The sequence below is a fragment of the Aotus nancymaae genome, unplaced genomic scaffold (genome assembly GCF_030222135.1).
Source record: "Aotus nancymaae isolate 86718 unplaced genomic scaffold, 86718_ANA_hifiasm-v0.15.2.pri h1tg000003l, whole genome shotgun sequence".
In the NCBI taxonomy this organism is placed as follows: domain Eukaryota; kingdom Metazoa; phylum Chordata; class Mammalia; order Primates; family Aotidae; genus Aotus; species Aotus nancymaae.
The window spans coordinates 13,882,710-13,903,102 of NW_026988414.1; the positions used below are offsets into that span (position 1 = coordinate 13,882,710).

The window sequence follows — 20,393 nt, forward strand, 5'->3', positions numbered from 1 at the left end:
CAGATGTATCTGTCCTTTTTTATGTTCAGCTTGAATCAGTTCTATTGATCCCCTGGAAAATTAAGTTGTAAGCAGAACAACAAAGTTGATTTCATCCAACAGAAACTGCACAGGCTTCTTCAACATAATTCAGAGAGAATCACCTGGTCCCATTTTCAAGAAGTGAACTATTTTTCCTACCTTTGCTATGTCAAGCCCAGATCCTCCCACCACCTGCTTAAGTCCTCCCTAAGGGAAGAGGTGTTGCTTTTTCTGCTTAGTATAAGCTCAGGATATATACTGGTCTTTGCCTTAGAAGGCAGGTTTATTTTTCCTTAAATGAAGAATCTAAGTTTTCTGTGATTGCATTTCTTTTTCGGCCTTTGGTATGGTCTCCCTGGGGGAATGTTGCTCATCTCACATATTTTCCTTTCAAGTCAATGAATTGGTTGTATAAGTGGATTAAGAGGTTATTTTCTTCCCACAGGCATGAACTAGCATGACATTTTAAAAATTGAGGCGGCTCTTATTTGATGTTAGGCATAACTAGTAAATAATTATTGGGCATCTGCTGAGCTATTAATGAAGCAATTTTTATTTACACTCATACCGTCCTTTCTGTCTATAGTACCTTCCAGAACTCTTTGGGGAGTGGTGATTAATAGGGTGTGGCTTGAGATTTCTGAATATCTGATCATAGAGGGTCAAGATAGAATCTTACCCATGTATTTTTTCTCAGAGAATAGAGTTGAAACATTGTGATAAGTTTTATAAGAGTACATAAAAAAAAAACTGTAGGAAAATGCAGGTGATACATTAATTTAAATTTGAAATACTTAGGTTGAAATGGTTTTTAGGCATGTCAGATTAAGTTTGCCTATTAAGGAGGCCATAGGGGCCTAGAAAACAATACTCCAAAATGAAGACCTGAGAAGAAACCTCAGAGGCAAAAGTTTCTGTCTGACCTTCTTCCGACCTCTTGTCTCTGGCCCCTATATCTCCCGTGAGGCTAGCAAAACAAACTAGAATTCCTTCTTCCCCAGGGAAGGTTATAGAGACAGAACCCGTTTTCCCTCAAGACAGTTATAAAACCCCAAAGTATGACTGTAGCTTTCCCCCTGCCTTTTTGCATAAAATCTGGCCATACAGAAATTATCTGACCTACGTTGTTTATTACAGCTCATAAGACCTTCATTCCAGAGAGTGGCCTGACCCAAGCCCAGAAGGAAGAAATGCTGCACAGAGAGACCAAGAAGAATCTAAATAGACAGGTCTTGCTGGGTTTCCCTACACAGACTATCAGCATTGGATTTATACTTTTGTCCAATCCTATTTCTACGTGTCTGCCCATACTTCATTGATTCAAAGCATAAAGATGGATGCTGGGTCTGTCCCACAGACACTGGCCAACAGAGGAAATGAATACTCAGACACAGGTATGCAGTGGAAGAACAGGTAGGTGACTGCTTGGCTCTAGTGGCCAGAGAGCAGCCCCGAGAACCTGGAGCTGCTTGCTTTTACTCAGTGCAGGCACAATGCCGAAAACCTGCAGCAAACACAACCTGTAGGTATTTAATTTTTATTGTTCTTCTTTCAGGGAATGCCAGGTGCACAGATGATCAATATAAGTAAACAAGCCTGTTTAAGATAAATTCCCTTACACTCCCTTGTACCTACTCCTTGCCCTCTGCTTCAGGGTTATAGAACAGCTGCCTTCAGTTATTCTCCCCTGGAGCTTTGCAAAACCTTCTTACCTTTCGAAAGGTTTGCATCCTTTCCCTATAGTTTTTCCCAGCCCTCTTACCGACACTCCACAGATGGACAGTTTCCTCTGCATCATTGAGTCTTCACTCTGAAGGACCCTGTGTCACACAACACTGTAATCAAATAAAGTTGTATACCTTTTACCTTATTAATCTGCTTTTTGTCAGTTGGTTTTCAGCAAACCTTCAAAGGATAAAGGGGAAGTTTCCCCTTGACCCCTACGAGGTCTTCTTACTTGGAGTAAATCTTAAAAGTGTTTTCTAAGTCCCTAAATATAATATATACTGCTATTCTACCTTTACTGTAACACTACCTTTAATAAATGATGAGTAATAATATTTTTACTACCTATAAATGTTCAGAACTATTGATAGGCATCACTCTAAGATTATCTCAATATTTAAAATAGCACATCAAGTAGGTATTATTATAAAGTGAATTTGAAACTTAGGAAAAGTGTCCATGGTCATACAGATGCTGGATTAGTTATCTATTTCTGCTATGTAGTTAATCATCCCAAATTTGGTAGCATATAACAAAAGCATTTATTATCTCTCATGGTTTTGGCAGTTGACTGGGCTCAGGTAGGTGGTTTTTCCCTGGGTTTTGCGTGCAGTTTAAGTCAGCCAAAGATTGGTTGAGGCTGCAGTCGTTTCTAAGGCTTCTTCACTGACTTAGCAGGCTCCTGGGTGTAGAAGACAAAATCAGCTGAAGATTCAAACAGGTGGGTCTCCCAGGGTAGCTTTAAGTGCTCTCTCTAGCATGGTAGCTTCTGGGTCTTCAAACTTCCTGTATGAGGCTTGAGACTCCAGTGGTGCGTGCCCTCAGAGATTGTTGGGTGAAGACTGTATCACATTCTGTGACCCAGACTCAGGAGTCACACAGTGTCACATTCATCATGTTCCATTGATTACAAGTGAGTCATTAAGGTTGGTATCTTTTCAAGAGAAACAAATTTGGCTTAACTTTTTGATGAAAGAAAAGTCAAATAGTAAGTGTTAAAATCTTTATTTGAATTAAGGTTTTCCTAACTCAACATCTGTTCTTAGTTATGCTAGCTACACTTCTACAAGTTACTCTAAAGATTGTCTAAAGGACACTTGGCCATTTAACCTATAAGGTCATAACACTTAACTGAAGTTAGAAGTCGAGTCAAAAATAATACATTAAGGTCTATCTCTGACAAGAATGTATGTGTTTAACTGTTAACATTTTTTAAAATTGCTATTTTTAGTTTTTATTTTTCTGAGACAGGATCTGGTTCTGTTCACAGGCTGGAATGCAGTGGCACAATCACAGCTCACCATATCCTTGACCTCCTGGGCTCAAATCATACTCCCATCTCAAATCCCTGAGTAGCTAGGACTACAGCCACATGCCACCATGCCTAGTTACTTTTTGTTTTTATTTTTTGTAGAGACAGTGTCTCACTATGTGGCCCAGACTGGTCCTGAACTCCTGGCCTCAAGTGACCCTTTCACCTTGGTTTCCCAAAATGCTGGAATTATAGGCATGAGCCACTGCACCCAGCCAGAAATTGCAATTTTGATGAAAGTTGTAATAAGGCTTTAGCAGCAGAATACACTGACTGAAAAATCCCCTAATTCCTTAATACATTCCTGGTTTTGATTAATATTAATTTATATTTCACTCTCTTATAACATACATAATTTGTGGCACATTAATGTGGTTTTTGCCTTCTTGACAAGGCTTATCTTCAACCCAACTGAAATTAATTTTTCTCGTAAAATTCCCCAATGGACATGATTTCTTGAAATTCAAGATACATTGCATCAACACCGTTCATTCTGACAACTAATCTCCTAATTCTATCAAAAAAGTAATCAAGTTTTCCTTGAATGATTTATTCTCTATAGAGCCAGAGTGCTTATGGCTTGTGGCTCTGTGATCATCAAGGCACTAGAAGCTTTCCTGACTCTTTATATTTGTTATAGCACTTCGCTAAACCATGAGTTTCTATGAAAGATTGAGAAGATGATTGAATTCCTTTCCCATTTGGAACTTCCCAGCTGTCCTAGTGTCTGGCTTTGCATACATTTTCAGAGGTCTCTGCAAATTGCCATCCAACCAAAAATGTATGAAAATAAAATAGAACAATAAAACCACTAATTAAATACATCAATTCATCCTCCCTCTTTTTGCATGAGCATGAATAAGCTGGATAAATTCATGTAACCACCTTTTCTAACAACCACAATTGCCCTTGTCTTCTATTGCCGTCTATACATTGAAATCTTGCTGAGGTCTCAAGACCTTGCTGCACTCTCACCCCGACTTTTTATGTAGCTTTTGCAACTTGGTCCATGATGCTCATACATCAGGTTTGGAGCTTCATCTTGGAAACAGGAGCTCTGTCTCTGGGCAAATACTTACAAACTGCTTGATCTTTCTAAACATTAATTGCTGTATCAGTGAAATAGAGAAAATAATTTTTGAAAGTGTAATTTACGGAGCTATTCTGCATGAATCAATAAAATGTTTCTTACCCTTTGTTAAACCAGTTCTTATTGGTGGAACATAAGATTCTCTAACATTCTCTCAATGTAATTTTAAAATTTGAAATACCTTAAATATGACCTAAAAGATGATTTGTGTGTGCGTATTTGTGTGTGTGTGTTGTATTTACTCTTTCTACACATTAAGGAATCACAGAACTAAAGATTCCAAAAGCGTCTTGTAAAATGAGAAGAGGTCTACAAATACAACCTTTCAAACATACACCCTTGGCCAGGTGCAGTGGCTCACACTTGTGATCTCAGCACTTTGAGTGATCTGCCAAGGGAGGCAGATCACTTGAGGCCAGGAGTTCGGAACCAGCCTGGCCAACATGGCGAAATCCTGTCTCTACTAAAAATACAAAAATTAGACTGGCATGGTGGCGCATGCATGTAGTCCCAGCTACTCAGGAGGCTGAGGCAGGAGAATCACTTGAACCCAGGAGGCAGAGGTTGCAGTGAGCCAAGATTGCTCCACTGCAGTACACAACCTGGGCAACAGAGTTAGCCTCTGTCTAACAAATAAATAAATAAATAAATCACCAAATATATAATCTTATATATTTGAAAGTTTGTATTTCACAAACAATTTTGTGAGGTAGAGTTTACTGGTCACATTTTTAAAGTTAGGAAATTCAGGGATACATAGTAATAAGCAGCAGAGCTTGTGAGCAAAACACACTTCTGACCACAGATTTGTAACTCTTCCTAGCCCTGCCCAGGAAGCAGGCTAGGAAGCATTGTCTGTACTTACCACATAAAACCTCAAGCCAGAATAAGAATTCTTGTTTTGTCTTGTTCTTGTTTTTTCCTGAAAGATAAGACTCCTCTCCCTTATTTATTGTAAACTTCTTGAAAAGAGAACACATCTCTATTTTCATCACTTCTCATTCTAGCTAGGTACTGAATAAGAAGTTACTCTTCAACAACCTGTTCTAGTTTTTTGTTGTTGTTGTTGTTTTAAGTATACATTGGGAATAGCTTCCTTTCTTATACTCTCTGATACTCAGACTCACCTGCATGAGTTATTTATCCTATCAGATGTGCAGACAGACATCTGTCTCTTTGTAAAGACCAATTTTCATAGTATGGACAGGATGGATAATCAGTCTATGTCTAGAGCCCACCCAGACCACACTGATGCTGGAGTAGCAGGAGACGTATTTCCAGCCATGCCTGTTTAGCTTTAAACACTATTCTCTTGGTGCATGAAGGTGAAACAGTGCTTTCAATGTATCTAGCAGATGGGAGCTTCACAGGGTTTGATAGCTTTGAGGAAAAATAAAAGAAAAACAACAACAACAAAAAGAAACAGAGTTCCATAGAAACATAATGCAATTGTTAGTTCTCATGGCCTCTATCTCTCTTTCAAAGATTAAAGAAATATTTAGTCATCTGTTTTCATATGCTACCTCACATAGTAAGCTTATTATGTGTCTTTCATGTGTCCCTATTTCTTTGAGAGAGGTAAGTATAACAACTACCTTTCTGCATCTTTTCAGTGTCATCCCAACAGGTTACAAAAGGAAATGTCTATCCATTGATAAGACACAGATGTTTTTAAATTAATTATCATATTAACTTTGAAACAAGTACAATTTGATAATTATAACAGTTTTTCCATTCATAAAATGCTATTCATTTTATAATGTCCTTTCAAATGGTTTGTTTTGCATTGCTTTTCATAACCACACAAATCCAGTAAGGTCATCAGAGACCCATAAGGTGGCTAAGAAAGCCAAGCAATAAATAAGAAATACATGGGCCAGGTACAGTGGCTCATTCCTGTAATCCCAGCACTTTGGGATGCCGAGATGGGTGGACCACCTGAGGTCAGGAGCTCAAGACCAGCCTGGCCAACCATGGCAAACATGGTGAAATCCTATCTCTACTAAAAATACAAAAATTAGCTGGGCGTGGTGGCAGGCATCTATAATCCCAGCTACTTGGGAGCCTGCGGCAGGAGAATCGCTTGAACCCAGGTGGCTGAGGTTGCAGCGAGCTAAGATTGCACCACTGTACTGCAGCCTGGGTGACAGCAAGACTCCACCTCAAAAATAAATAAATAAATAAATAAATGCATGTATTAACACAACTTGTAAAGTTAGAAATGGAAGAGCTGGGGCCAACATTTCCTCAGTGTAGAGGGTAAATATTTGATGAGTACATATTTCATGCCAAATATCTGGAGATACAGGCTAGTATATGCTATTTTATTTGAACCTTGTAATCCAGACTCACATTAGTATCTCTCCACCTAATCTATTCAGGAGCCTTTACGTCAATGCCCACCAAACTGTTGATACTACAATTATTCCTGGCCATGGATTATTTACAGCCAAATAAAGTTGCAAACATTTGAAAGAATTAGAAGTTTTCCTCAATGTAAATAAAAGGGTGCCTCAAAAGTGAGACTTGTGGTTGCTTTGCAATTTGTCAAGTATCCAGGCTGAACTACTTTCCCAGAATCCCCTTCCCTCTATGTTTTAGATTAGAATTTTCCACAAAAGACACAACCGATTGCTATTTGGAGAGCAGAAGAGAAGCAGTGACCATTTGGGGTTTATGCTCCAACAACAGGCTGGGCAAGTACTTTAGTAGCTTACACGTGCTCTCAGCCATCTGTCACTTTACCTTCTTGGTTTAAGGTAGCAACCAAGGCTGTAACTGTTCTACATTTTCCTGGATCCTCCTTCAAATTCTCCCATATTTTGGTCATGTATGTGTTTAGCTCTGAGATAAAAGGCACCAGCTTCCCTTGCAGGACCCCACTGGTTGGAGGTGATGAGAACCAACCTGAGTTTCAGATCATTCTCATGGATTCCATCCCATGTTCAAAGACTTCAGCTTGTCCTTGCTTTTCTCAATTTACATTTATTTTATCATGAAACAATAGCCTTATAGAAACTGTTTAACCAGTCCTATAATGGGGCAAAGTCAAATCCCTGTTAACAAATACATCCTTGTAGTTCTGCTTCTGTGATTGAACCCTATCTGATGTATAATTTGGCACCAAGAGAGATTCTAGAGAAATCGTCTTAAGGATGGGCTTTCTTGCCTGGTTTGGGAGTCATCTGGCTTGTTCTGATCTGATTAGATTGAAAGGTTCTAATCACTGCCCTTTCCAGTGGTTAAGGAGACACTAGTAATTCATGTCATTCAGTTGTGAAAGTGTTATGCAAATTATCACCTGCAGATACGTGTAATCAAATGCCTATAGGAAACAAGGCTCTGAGTGACTATGTGATGCCAGGGAATATTTTAGTCAAATTAGGTACACAATGGGGTTGGTTGGTTGCTTCTGACTATACAGGAAATGTGGGGGGGGGGGGCGGGGAGATAAACACAACCTGATAATATCTCAGCTAAGGTCCACGGACCTGAAGTTGTCTATGTGTACCTTAAAAAACATACAAAAACCTTATCTTTTGTGACCACGCAGTAGGAATTTCCAAAAACTAAGCCCAAGTCTAATCTTGCAGGGGGCTGAATTACAACATAAATTGAATCCCAAACTCTCAGGAGGTCTCTATTATTAAAATTTGGGCATTAACTGGGAAGGAATAAGACCTTGAAATTTGCAGTGGGGCATATAGGCGTATTTTAATAAAGCTGGGGATTTTGAACCCCTAAATTCTGTAGAGGCTTCTTTATAGTAGATGCAACCCACCACTCCCTTTCTGGAGAAATTGTAAGGGTCTGCAAAAGACTGCTGATCCTACTCAGGAACTACCCTCATCACCTCTTCTTGCTTCTAAATGTATAAATATACTTAAGTCCCAGGAGCCTCAAGGAATGAAAAATAAATTATGACACATGAGCAGGTAAAATGCACAAAAAATCATTGATTTTGCCATCAATGATGTCATTCACCTGGAAGTTAAAATTGTCACCTGACTGCTGTGAGTTTATTGTGCCAGTTAATCAACAAGCAAAGAATAGAGTAACTGTATTGGCTGGAGTGATTGCTTCTAACTGTCTAGGAGAAAGTGACTTGTTATACATGAGCATAAGAAGGAATATGCTTGGATTGCAGGAAAGCCCCTCAGTCAATTCTTAGTATTCCCATGTCTGTGACTAAAGTAAAAATAAGTTGCAAGAACCCAGTTCAGGTAGAACCGCTAGTGGTCCAGATCTTTCAGGAATCAAGGTTTGGAACACCCAACTCCCCGGGAAATCACAACAAATTGAGGTGTTTTCTCAATTTGGAATTTGGAACGGGTAGTGAATGAAGGTAGTTATAAATACCAGATCTGACCATATAAATAGTCACAAAGATGATGGCTATAATAGTTATAAATTTTTTTTATTATTTCGATATAACTGTAGGTATAAGTGTGTAGGAACAATATTTTTGTTTTCTTTCCTTTTCCATTACCGTTCCATGCAACAGAAGATAGGGCTCATTGTTTAAGTTAAAGGATATCAAAGGGAGAAAGAAAATCAGCTATAAGAAATGAACATCACCCCCAAACTACACGAGAGCCCTCATATCCTCTTTTGGGGAAATCTACTAATTAAAAAATATTAATATTCAAATTTACTAATACTAAAATATTAATTAATATTAATACCATAGTTACTTTGACTCTTAGTACCTAAGTCTGTATCATGGAGATAAATTTAGCTATTTCATAAATCAATGTGAAAAAATAAATTATAAATATAAAATTTACTGCACATTGTAAGTGCTCAATAGTGGTAGCTATCATCACTACAAATATGGCCAGGCACAGTGGCACATCCTGCAATCCCAGAACATTAGGAGGTCAAGTCGGACAGATCACCTGAGGTCAGGAGTTTGAGACCAGCCTGGTCAACATGGCGAAATCCTGTCTCTACTAAAAATACAAAAATTAGTCGGGTGTGGTGGCACATGCTTGTGGCCCCAGCTACTCAGGAGGCTGAGGCAGGAGAATCACTTGAACCCAGGAGGTGGAGGTTGCAGTGAGCCGAGATTGTGCCACTGCGCTCTAGCCTGGATGACAAGAGTAAAACTCTGTCTCAAAAAAACAAAAAACAAAAACAAATAATAAACGTTAGTATTTGCTTAATAAGTAACATTTCTGAAAGGTTTTTACCATGCATTCACTTTTTAACATCCATGAAAACTGAATGGCATAGGTAAGCATTGTTATTAACATTATTATTGCTGTTGTTATTGTTTCTATTTTACAATCACATAAAAATATATTCAAGTGCTTACATGATATGTGGCCAAGGGTCCTTTGATTTTCAAAGAAAGAGGCAGAACTTTTAAATTCAAACTCATGTGGAATATTCTGCCTACATTAAATGCAAATTCCTTGTTTATTCTGTTGCCAGAAAATGTTGAAAGCAGAAACAAATGTGTTGATTCTCTCTCCTCCAACTGCCTTGCATTCTAACGCTTTCTGCTTTGATGCGTTGTTCCCGATCATATTTGATATAGCTGCGTAACATCTTTTTCAAGTCAAGGTTTTGCTTCAAACACTCCATTGCCAGTTTGACTTGTCAAAAGTTGGAGGGAATACATTTTAAGCATTCAGCAAGCATTCTTCTGAAAAGAAAACCGCTATTTCTAATGAGCATTTGAGAGCACAGTGGATTGCAGAAACTGTTTTCTAAGATCTGTCACAAATGATTTAGTTTTATTAGTTTTAATGGCCCTCAGCTACAGGCATGGAATATAAGTGAAAATTAAGATATTTTTTATGAGATGAAAATAGATTTCAATCAGAGAGCGTGTTTTCCTCCCCAGCTCTTCCCATTTACTTATTTATTTAATTACATTGATTAATTCATTTTTTGGCAGTTGATTCTGGTTAAAAGAAAACCACTGTGAGCGATGAGAACACAGGGATCTTCTTTCAGAAGAAGAAAGCTTTCCTTGTGTTGGGAGTCTTTCTGTTAATTGTATATAAACTGGTTGATTTGCCAAGCTCATAGTGAGGATGGCAGAGAAAGGGGCTAATGTGTTAAACTGAAATTTTTTCCTGGCTAGGGACAAGGAATGAATATTTTTGTCCATAACTAAAGGTTTGTCTTCCGTGCCAGTAAACACAGAAACAACCATGAAACCCCTATATTTAATGCCTCTGCTTGTTGATTCTGCTTTTCTACTCTGTAGCTTTTCTTGGATAATTTCATTTCTCCCTTTCTTTTCTATCACTCATCAGTCACCAAAAAGTATGGTAATCTAAACAGGTGTATGTATTTTGTCCTTTGTAAACAATATGAGTGTATTTCTTAAAATTGGAGTGGTTTTGGCTGCTCATTCTCATTGCCCATGTGTGTGTATGGGTGGTGGTGTGTGGCAGTGGATGATGAATGTGAGATTTTCTGTTGTAATAGCTCTAGTCTAGCATTTCTCCAACCTCTAGGCCAAGGCAACTATATGGTTTGAAAGAGGGCCAACAAAAGTCTGCATCAGGAAATCTGGAGATTGTGCTGCCTCTGCCATTCATTCACCACCTTTACAACCTTGGGCAAGCCATATGCATTTCTCCTGTCAGACTTTCCTCATTTGCAAAGTATAGGTCTTGGGAAAGAGCAAATTTACACACCTGAAATCAACAAAATCGTTGCCTTCATGGAGATTATAATCAAGGTAGAGCCATAACAGTTAAGCAAGAAATGTAACTCAAAATTGTATGGTATGTTAGAAGGTCATAGTTACTATCTTATTAGATTGGTGCAAAAGTATTTGCTATTAAAAGTAATGGCAAAAACCACAATTACTTTTGAACCAACCTAATAGTTTCTCAGGGCTGCTGCTACAAAGAACCGCAGAGTGAGTGGTTTAAACAAGAGAAATTTATGTTCTTACAATGTTAAAATCTAGAAGTCTGAAATCAAAGTGTCAGCAGGATTCTCGGGTCTCTCCTGAGGCCTTTTTCCTTGGCTTGTACACTATTCACCTTCTCCTGGTGTCCTCTATCATCTCTCCTCTGCACCTCTCTGGGCCCTAATGTCCTCTTCACATAAGGACACTGGTCATATTGGATTAAGGCCTACTCTAATGACCTCATCTTAACCTAATTACCTCTGTAAAGACTCTGTCTCCAAATACAATCACATTCTGAGGTACTGTGGATTACAGCTTCAACACATGAATTTTGGGAGAGCACAATTCATCTATAATAACAATTATTCAAAAGTCCATAATTACATTTGGGAGTGCAGGGGCATAATTCAGTATTAATGGGATATTGAGGACAGGCTTGACTGAGATGGTGACATCTGCACAATTTGTGAAGGGGCTCTGAGAGTGGACACTGCAGATATCCTGTAAGAGTGCGATTCACTGGAAGGAATAGTCAATCCAAAGGCCCTGAAGGTGGAATGACTAGAGATGCCCAAGGGTCAGTGTCTTTAAGAGAGAATGGTGATATGACCAGGGTCATAGCATGGGCATTGCATTTTTTAGGGCCTTATGGGTGATGAAAAGTATTGGGGTTTTGCTCTGAGAGTATTGGAGAGCCACCAGAAGAAATGCACAGACATAAGATCTGATCAGAATCACCCCTTCACATGCTCACTCAGCCTGCTGCCTTGGGAATAGACTGTAGGCCAGTGTTTCTCAACCTGGGTAACATTGACATCTGGGGCCAGAAAATTCTTTGTTGAAGGAGCTTGTCTTGTGCATCATAGGCTGTTTAACAGCATCCCTGGCATCCACCCCCCAGATGCCTACGGGCTTCTGCCTGCCAGTTATAACAACCAAGTGTCTCAAAACATTGCCAAGTGTCCCCTGGGGAAGAATAAATGACCCCAAGTTGAGAACCACTATTGTAGATGGAGCAGAAGAACAGCTAAAAGACCATCTTGAAAGTCCTTATAATAGTCTTGGCTAGAAATAATAGCTTGAATTATAATGGCAGCATTCTAGACATTTTAAAGGTAGAGACAACCAATTTTAGAGGGTGGCAATGAATTGGATATGTGATATGAAAAAAGATTCAAAATGATTCTGCATTTTATGCTCTGTGCAGGAATATTCAAAATGATTCTGCATTTTATGCTCAGTGTATTTACCTCTTACTTAAACAGGGAAGACTGTGAATGGGGCAGGCTTACAACGAACAGACTTCATACGAGGTAACAGGAGGTAAGGTTAAACACATCTATACATATACCTATGTTTATAGAAGTGTGTAGTTTGTGAAGATGTCTTCTATTTTCTATTTTTCTTGAGAATTAGTGAACAGATAATCATCATCTGAGAGTAAGGATAGAACAGAATGTGTTAGAGGATAAAAGCAAGGGTATAGAATTCCAGAGGAGTGTAGTTTGTTATACGGTATATTAACAATGTAACTCTGAAGACATTGATTGCAATGCCTCCCTAATAAGTATAGGGTGTTACTTTTAATGATGTCTCTTTATGAATTCCAATGAATATTTTGCCAACAAAGTCAGAGTCAATATGCTTTTGTATCTGTCTACTTTCTATTGTTCTGAGCCAAACAGATGATTTTTGCAATGGCCAAAACAATCTCTGTTCCTCTGGAAATATGTTATTTACTTTCTTATGAGGAACTGACAGTAAGATTAAGGCAAGTGCTTTAGGCTATTGTCTTAACCTCATGCATGCTTATAATTAAGAACCATCTCTAAAAAATAAGTTGTCAACTTTGAAGAATTATGTTGGTTTCCAAAGATCTATCTTGCACTAGAGACAGGACTAACTGCCCTTGAGTCCAACTCCTGTCAGTGCCCACTTCAACCCCTCATGGAACTCCCATTACTGTTGATTAGAAAATACTATTCACTCCATAAGATGCTTCTGAAAATGCTCCCTGATTCGAACGTGACTCTACCATTGGAGTGTGATCCCTTAAGCACAGAAAATCACACAAGTTTACTGTAGCTTAGGCTGAAGTCATTTCCCTGGTCTGAGAGATCTAACATGATAACCATGTTTTTTTTTTTTTTTTAGCAATTCCACCCCACCCTGGTTGTGTCCTGCTCTGCAGGTACACCAAGCTCTTTCCCATCTCAGTGCTTTTGAACAATATGAGGAGATTAACATTTGAGTCAGTGGGCTGGGAAAGGCAGAACCAGGCTTAATCTGGGTTGGCACCATCTAAGTCAGCTGCCAGAGAATATAAAGCAGGCAGAAAAACATGAAAGTCTAGACTGGCTAAACCTTCTAGCCTGTATCTTTCTCCCGTGCTGGATGCATCCTGCCCTTGAACATCAGACTTCAAGTCCTTCAGCTTTGGGACTCGGACTGGCTTCCTTGCTCCTCAGCTTACAGATGGCCTATTGTGGGACTTCGTGATCATGTGAGTTTAATACTCCTTAATAAACATATATATATACACACACACACACACACACACACACATATGTACTCCTTAATAAACTACCCTTTATATAGACAGATATAGATATATAGATATATATAAGATATAAGAACTGATAGGATACATATATATATCCTATTAGTACTGTCCCTATAGAGAGCCCTGACTAAGCCATTAATATTTTAGCATTTGTTCATTACAGCCCCTAGGATTACTCTAACACAAAAATACTTGATTCTTTTTGTAAAGGCCTGTGCCTAAACATCGCCTCCTTATAGAAGCCTTCACCAAAAGACTCAACTTATTTTACATCTTCTATCTCACTCTAACTCAGTACCTCTTTCGTTAGTAACTCAGAACTTTTGATTACCTGGTTTTTTAGGTTAGTTTTTTTGGGCATATTTATATACAGTCTCTGTCTACCACTACTAGCATATAAGCTCTATGTTGGTTGGAACCTTATCCAATAGACTTACTGTTTTAGTCCCCAGTACCTAGAATATTTTATGAAACAGAGGATGTGTTCAATAAATAATGCTTGAGAGAGGAATTACTTATAATCCTCTGTCTCTATATTCCAGATATATTCCCAAATAAAATTGAGTTGGGTACTATTTGTGTTAGAAAATATTATTTATGCTTTCCTTGTCATGCCTGCATTGTCCATTTGCTTTCTTATTTTCCATCCAAGCCCTATTTACTCAACATCTTCATTATGCAGGTATTGGTGAAAATTACCTTTGATATACACTAGCAGTACTCCATTACTCATGGGAAATCTGAGAATCATTGAAGCAAAGATTTACTGTATCATGTCTACAAATCACAGAACACTTTACATACACTATTTTATTTCATTATGTCCTACTGTGTATGTGGAATGTAGGTATAAACATCCCCATTTACAAATAAGAAAAATGAGGTTCAGAGAGTTTATGTACCATTCACAAGTTCACATAGATATGAAACATTAGAGTGGGGTTCAAGCTAAATTCTAGATGCAAACCCGCTGCTCTAACAGCATGGGAAATAACATAAAGGAAATTTATGGGGTGATGGGAATGTTCTACACTTTGATAAGAGTGTGGATTATGTTAGTATAACACTTATGGTTTGTGCATTTCTCTATGGAAAAATCATATCTAAATGACATTGAAAATACTTCAGTTAAAAAGCGAAAAAAATATTTTGTAGCACAAAAATATAAAATACAAGACAGTGTATGCTAGAACATAAGACTGGGAGCCGGAATGCAAACATGCTTTTCCGCCCCTTTTCCGGCCTCTCTCCGCTACGCGCAAGCTCCACTCAGGCTGCACCACGCACTCTCTGAGCTTAGGGCTCCTGCTAAGCTAGCGCCACCTTAGTCTCCCTTCAGCCACCGTCATGATTATCTACAGGACCTCATCAGCTACGATGAGATGTTCTCTGATACCTACAAAATCCAGTAGATTGCAGATAGACTGTGCCTGCAGTTGAAGGGGAAGATGGTCCATAGGACAGAAGGTAATATAATGTACCAAAAGCACAGTAATCACTGGTGTTGATATTGTCATGAACCATCACCTGCAGGAAACACGTTTCACAAAAGAAGCCTATAAGAAGTACGTCAAAGGTTACATGAAATCAATCAAAGGCAAACTTGTAGAACAGAGACCAGAAAGAGTAAAACCATTTATGACAGGGGCTGCAGAACAAATCAAGCACATCCTTGCTAATTTTAAAAACTACCAGTTCTTTATTGGTGAAAACGTGAATCCAGATGGCATGGTTGCTCTACTGGACTACTGTGAGGATGGTGTGACCCCATATATGATTTTCTTTAAGGATGGTTTAGAAATGGAAAAATGTTAATGAATTTGGCAACTACTTTGGATCTATCACCTGCCATCATAACTGTCTTCTGCTTGTCATCCACACAACACGAGGACTTAAGACAAATGGGACTGATGACATCTAGAGCTTTTCATTTATTTTCACCATGATTTACTTGGAGTGGAGGCATTGTTTTTAAGAAAAACCTGTCACGTAGGTTGTCTAAAAATGAAATGCATTTAAACTCATTTGACAGAATGCCTTTTAGTTTAATACATATTTAAACTAAATTCATCCTGTAGTGTTCCTGGAGAAGCTAGAGCCTGGTTGTAAGCTACCACTGGAAAGAACAAGACTCATCAATTAACTTCTACAGTGGAAACTACTTCTGGGACTGGAATATAAAAAAAGAATCAAAGGTTTTGATTGTGAGTTGCAATAAAAGGAAAGGCCATGCTCATAGCAGTACCACGTCTGAAGTGGAGCCTTACACATTTCATCACCTACAATGGAAATAGTTAACTGGAAGAGATTACCAAGGGAATTAAAAAAAGACTAATTCAGTTGGAAAAAGAAAAAAGAAAAAAAAAATCATCATATATTGCCTAAAACAATGTTTGCATTCTGGCTCGCACTCTTATGTTCTAGCATACACTGTCTTGTATTATCTATTTTTGTGCTACAAAATGTTTTTTGCTTTTTAACTGAACTATTTTCAATGTAATTTAGATGTAATTTCTCCATAGAGAAATGCACAAATCATAAATGTTGTACTAGCATAATTCACACTCTTATCAAAGAGTAGTACATTCCCATCACCCCATAAATTTCCTTCATGTAATTTTCCATTAATTATGCCTCCCACTATTGCTGAGGAAACCAAAGCTCTGATTGCCTATTCTAATGCTTCATATAAATAAAATCATACAAAGATATTCCTATGTGACTGGTTTTATTTTCACTCAACATATGTTTAGAGGTTTATTCGTGTTGTTGCATGTGTTGGTAATGGGGATTTTTTTGTTTTTTTGTGGGTTTTTTAATATACTGATTGGTATTCCGTCATATAAATATACCACAATTTATGTATCCATTCTGTTGTCAAGGAACATTTAGATGGCTCACAGCTTTTGGCTGTTATGAATAAAACCATTATGAACACTCGTGTTCAAGTCTGTTTGTGGACATATATTTTCCTTTATCTTGGGTAAATACCTAAAAGTATGTATTAGTTTTCTAGGGTTGCTATAACAAATTACCACAAACTTTATAGCTTAAATAACGGAAACTTATTCTCTCATAGTGGCCAAAAGTCTGAGATCATGGTGTTGGCAGAGCCATGTTCCTCTGAAGGTTCTAGGGAAGAACCCTACCTTGCCTTTTCATAGCTTCTGGGAGCTCCCACCAATATTTGAAATTTCTTGCATTGTGTTGGAACACTCCAATGTCGGCTTCCATCTTCATGTGGCCTTCTTTTAGATGTCTTTGTTTCCAAATCTTTCTTTTCCTTTCCCTTATAATGATACCAGTCAAGGAATTTAGAGCCCGCTCTAAATCCAGGATGATTTTATTTTAAGATCTTTAACTAAAACATCTGTAAATATTCTATTTTTAAATTAGATAATGGTCTGAGGTTCCAGATAAACATAAATTTAGGGGGAAACACTGCTCACTGTAGTAGAGAGTAGAATTGGTGCATATAATAGGCTAAAAGTCTGTTTGTCTTTTAATGAATTGCCAAATCATTTTCTGTTTGTTTTGTTTTGAGACAGAGTCTCAAAACACTTCATCACACAGGCTGGAGTGCGGTGGCACAATCTCGGCTCACTGCAACCTCTGCCTCCTGGGTTCAAGTAATTCTCGTGCCTCAGCCTCCCAAGTAGCTGGAATTACAGGCATGCCATCATGCCCAGCTAATTTTTGTATTTTTAACAGAGACAGTGTTTTACCATGTTGGCCGGGCTGTTCTCGAACTCCAGACCTTGTGTCCCACCTGCCTTGGCCTCCCAAAATGCTGGAATTACAGGTATGAGCCACCACACCTGGCCTAAACTATTTTCTAATGTATTTCTAACATGATTTTATTCCCAGAAGCAATATATGAGAGTCAAGTTATTCCACCTTTTCTATTTGATGTTGTCTTTTAAGTTTTAAATAATACCAGTGAATAGCAGTGGTATCCCATTGAGGTTTCAATTCCTGGCAGTTTGTGATCTGTCTATTCATTTTTCTTAATGGTTTCTTCAGAAACAAAATTTTTAAATTTCAATGAAGTCTATACTTTTATTTTCTTTTCTGACTTGTGTGTTGTGTCCTGCCTAAAATTGCTTATTCCAAGTGTGTTAGTTATCTACCCCTATGTGACTGCACCAAAGCTTAGCATCTTAAAAAAGCTGTATTTATTATCCCATGGTTTACATTTACTAAAATGAATTTATTATAACTAAAAGGAAATATTTATTATACAGATTTTCTTAGGGTCAAAGACCCTTATCACAGCTCAGTTTTTGTTGTTGTTGTTGTTTTACAAGGCTGCCTTCCAGGGGTCTGATAGGGCTGCAGTCATTTCCAGGGTCAGCTAAGGAAGGATTCGCACCATGGTCAGGCATGTGGATATTAGCTCCTAACAGGCTGTTGGACTGCGGGTCTCAGTTTGTGGCCTCTCTGTATAACACCTCAGAACATAGCTGCTTGTTTCAGCAGAGGTCACAAGCAAGAAAAGCCAAACCGAATGTTATACTCCTTTGTAATCTAATCTTCGATGTGGTAGTATTCTGTTTATTCAAAATCAGCCACTTAATTCAATCCCCTCTCAAGAAGAGGTAACCTAAGGTTGTGAATACCAGAAGATGGGAATTATTGGGAGCCATTTTAGAAGCTGGCTGCCACATAAAATTTTAAAAGATACTCTCCTATTTTTTTTCCTGCTACTTTCTATATAGTTTTATATTTTACATGTAGGTCCATGATGCCTCAAAGTATTATTTGTAGATTATGTGATGTAGCTATCAAAATTCATTTAACCCATATGCTCGTCCAGTTACTCTTGTGCAATTTGTTAAAAATATTTTTCCTATTGAATTGTTTGGTAACTTAAGTCAAAGTTATTGGCCTACAAATACACATGTAGATATATTTCTAGAATATACTGCTTTCCAATATCAAGCTGCATTGACTAATGGGGTTTTATAGTAAGACATGAGAACAGTTTGAGTCTCCCGAAATAGTTACTTTTCAAAATTGTCTTGGATAGCCTAGGTTATTTGAATTTCAATATATTTTTAAATTAAATTATTGATATCAACAAATAAACCTACTGCTATTTTTATTAAAATCATTCTAAATCTATAGATAATTCCAAGAGAACTGCTATATTTAAAATATTGGGTCTGCCAGTAGTACACATAGTATATCTTTCCATTTATTTGGTCTTACTTGACTTTTGTCATCATTGTTTTTAAAATTTTAGTATAAAGCATTTTAATTACATTTATTTCTAATTTTTTATGGTTTTTAATGCCATTGTAAATGATATTTTAATATAATCCAATTGCTCATTGAGCTGCATCTTATTGCATAACGTTTCAGTGGTTGTTCTAAAAGTGATGATATGCATCTTTAAGATATCCCAATATATTTAGAGTTAATAACGAAATATTTCAGATAAAATAAAGAGGCTTGAAAGCAATATGCATCCATGCCTAACCTCAGTGCTTATAACTATTATCATATATATTAAATTTTAAAACTTTATAAAATAAAAGTTATATTTTACTTTAAATAATAAGGCATTTTTCTTCCCTTAATTTATAAAAGAACTCTGTGTATATGTATATATGCGTGTGTTTACATTTATTCTCATATTTACTATTTCTAGTGCTTTTCATTTCTTCATATACATCTGAGTTGCTATCTGTTAACATTTTCCTTCAGACATGAGATTTTTCTTTAATTTACAGTAGGGAATATTACTTACAGCTGGTCGTGTCATTTTTGTTTATTTAAAAATATTTTATTTTACCTTGCTTTTTAAAGGATAGTTGTTATGTATATAATTTTTTTGACTTTTTATTTCATTGCTCTAAATGTGTTACTCCAATGTTCTCCGATCTTCATAATTGTCAATATCAGCTATTAATCATAGTGTTGTTCCTTATACAATATATTTTTTTTTCAGAGTATTCCAGATTTTCTCTTTATTTTCAGACTTCAGTGTTTTGACTTTGACTTGATGCAAAGGTATTTTCTTAGTGTTTATCCTGCTTGATGTTTGTCGAGCTTCCTGAACTTGCATGTTAATGTTTTTCAAACACAATTGGAATATATTTATTTATTATTTCTGATTTTTCTTTAATATTTACCCCACTTGACCCAGCAATACTGGGCATATGCCAAAAGGAATATAAATCACTCTATTATAAAGACACATCCATGCGTGTGTTCAGTGCAGCACTATTCACTATAGCAAAGACATGAAATCAACCTAAATGGCCATCAGTGATAAACTGGATAAAGAAAATGTAGTACATATACACTATGGAATACTATACAGCTATAATAAAGAAAATGAAATTATGTCCTTTATAGGGACATAGATGGAGTTGGAGGCCATCATCCTTAGCAAACTAAAACAGAAACAGATCACCAAATATCACATGTTCTCACTTATACATGGGAGCTAAATGATGAGAACATATGGATATATAGAGGGGAGCAACAGACACTGGGACCTTTTGGAGGGTGAAGGATGAGTAGGTGGAGAAGATCATGAAAAATAACTAATGGGTACTATGCTTAATACCTGAGTGATGAAATAATCTGTGCAACAAACTTTCATGACAAAAGTTTTCCTATGTAACAAACCTGCACTTGTACACTTGAACTTAAAATTTGAAAAAATATATATTTTCTCTATGATTGCAATAATGAAAATATTACTAATTTTTATTCAAGTTCACTAGTCCTTTTCTTCTGATAGACACAATATGTTGATAAACTTGCTTACATTTTGAGCTTTAAAATTTTTATT

General features: G+C 37.2%; 1 long non-coding RNA gene and 1 pseudogene across 1 annotated transcript in view; one reads left to right on the plus strand and one right to left on the minus strand.

The window, feature by feature from the left end:
- LOC135274824 (uncharacterized) overlaps positions 1-20,393 on the minus strand; it is a 238,276-nt gene that overhangs the window by 101,874 nt on the left and 116,009 nt on the right. The window lies entirely within an intron of this gene.
- Positions 1,355-15,403, plus strand: LOC110568543 (translationally-controlled tumor protein-like; annotated as a pseudogene).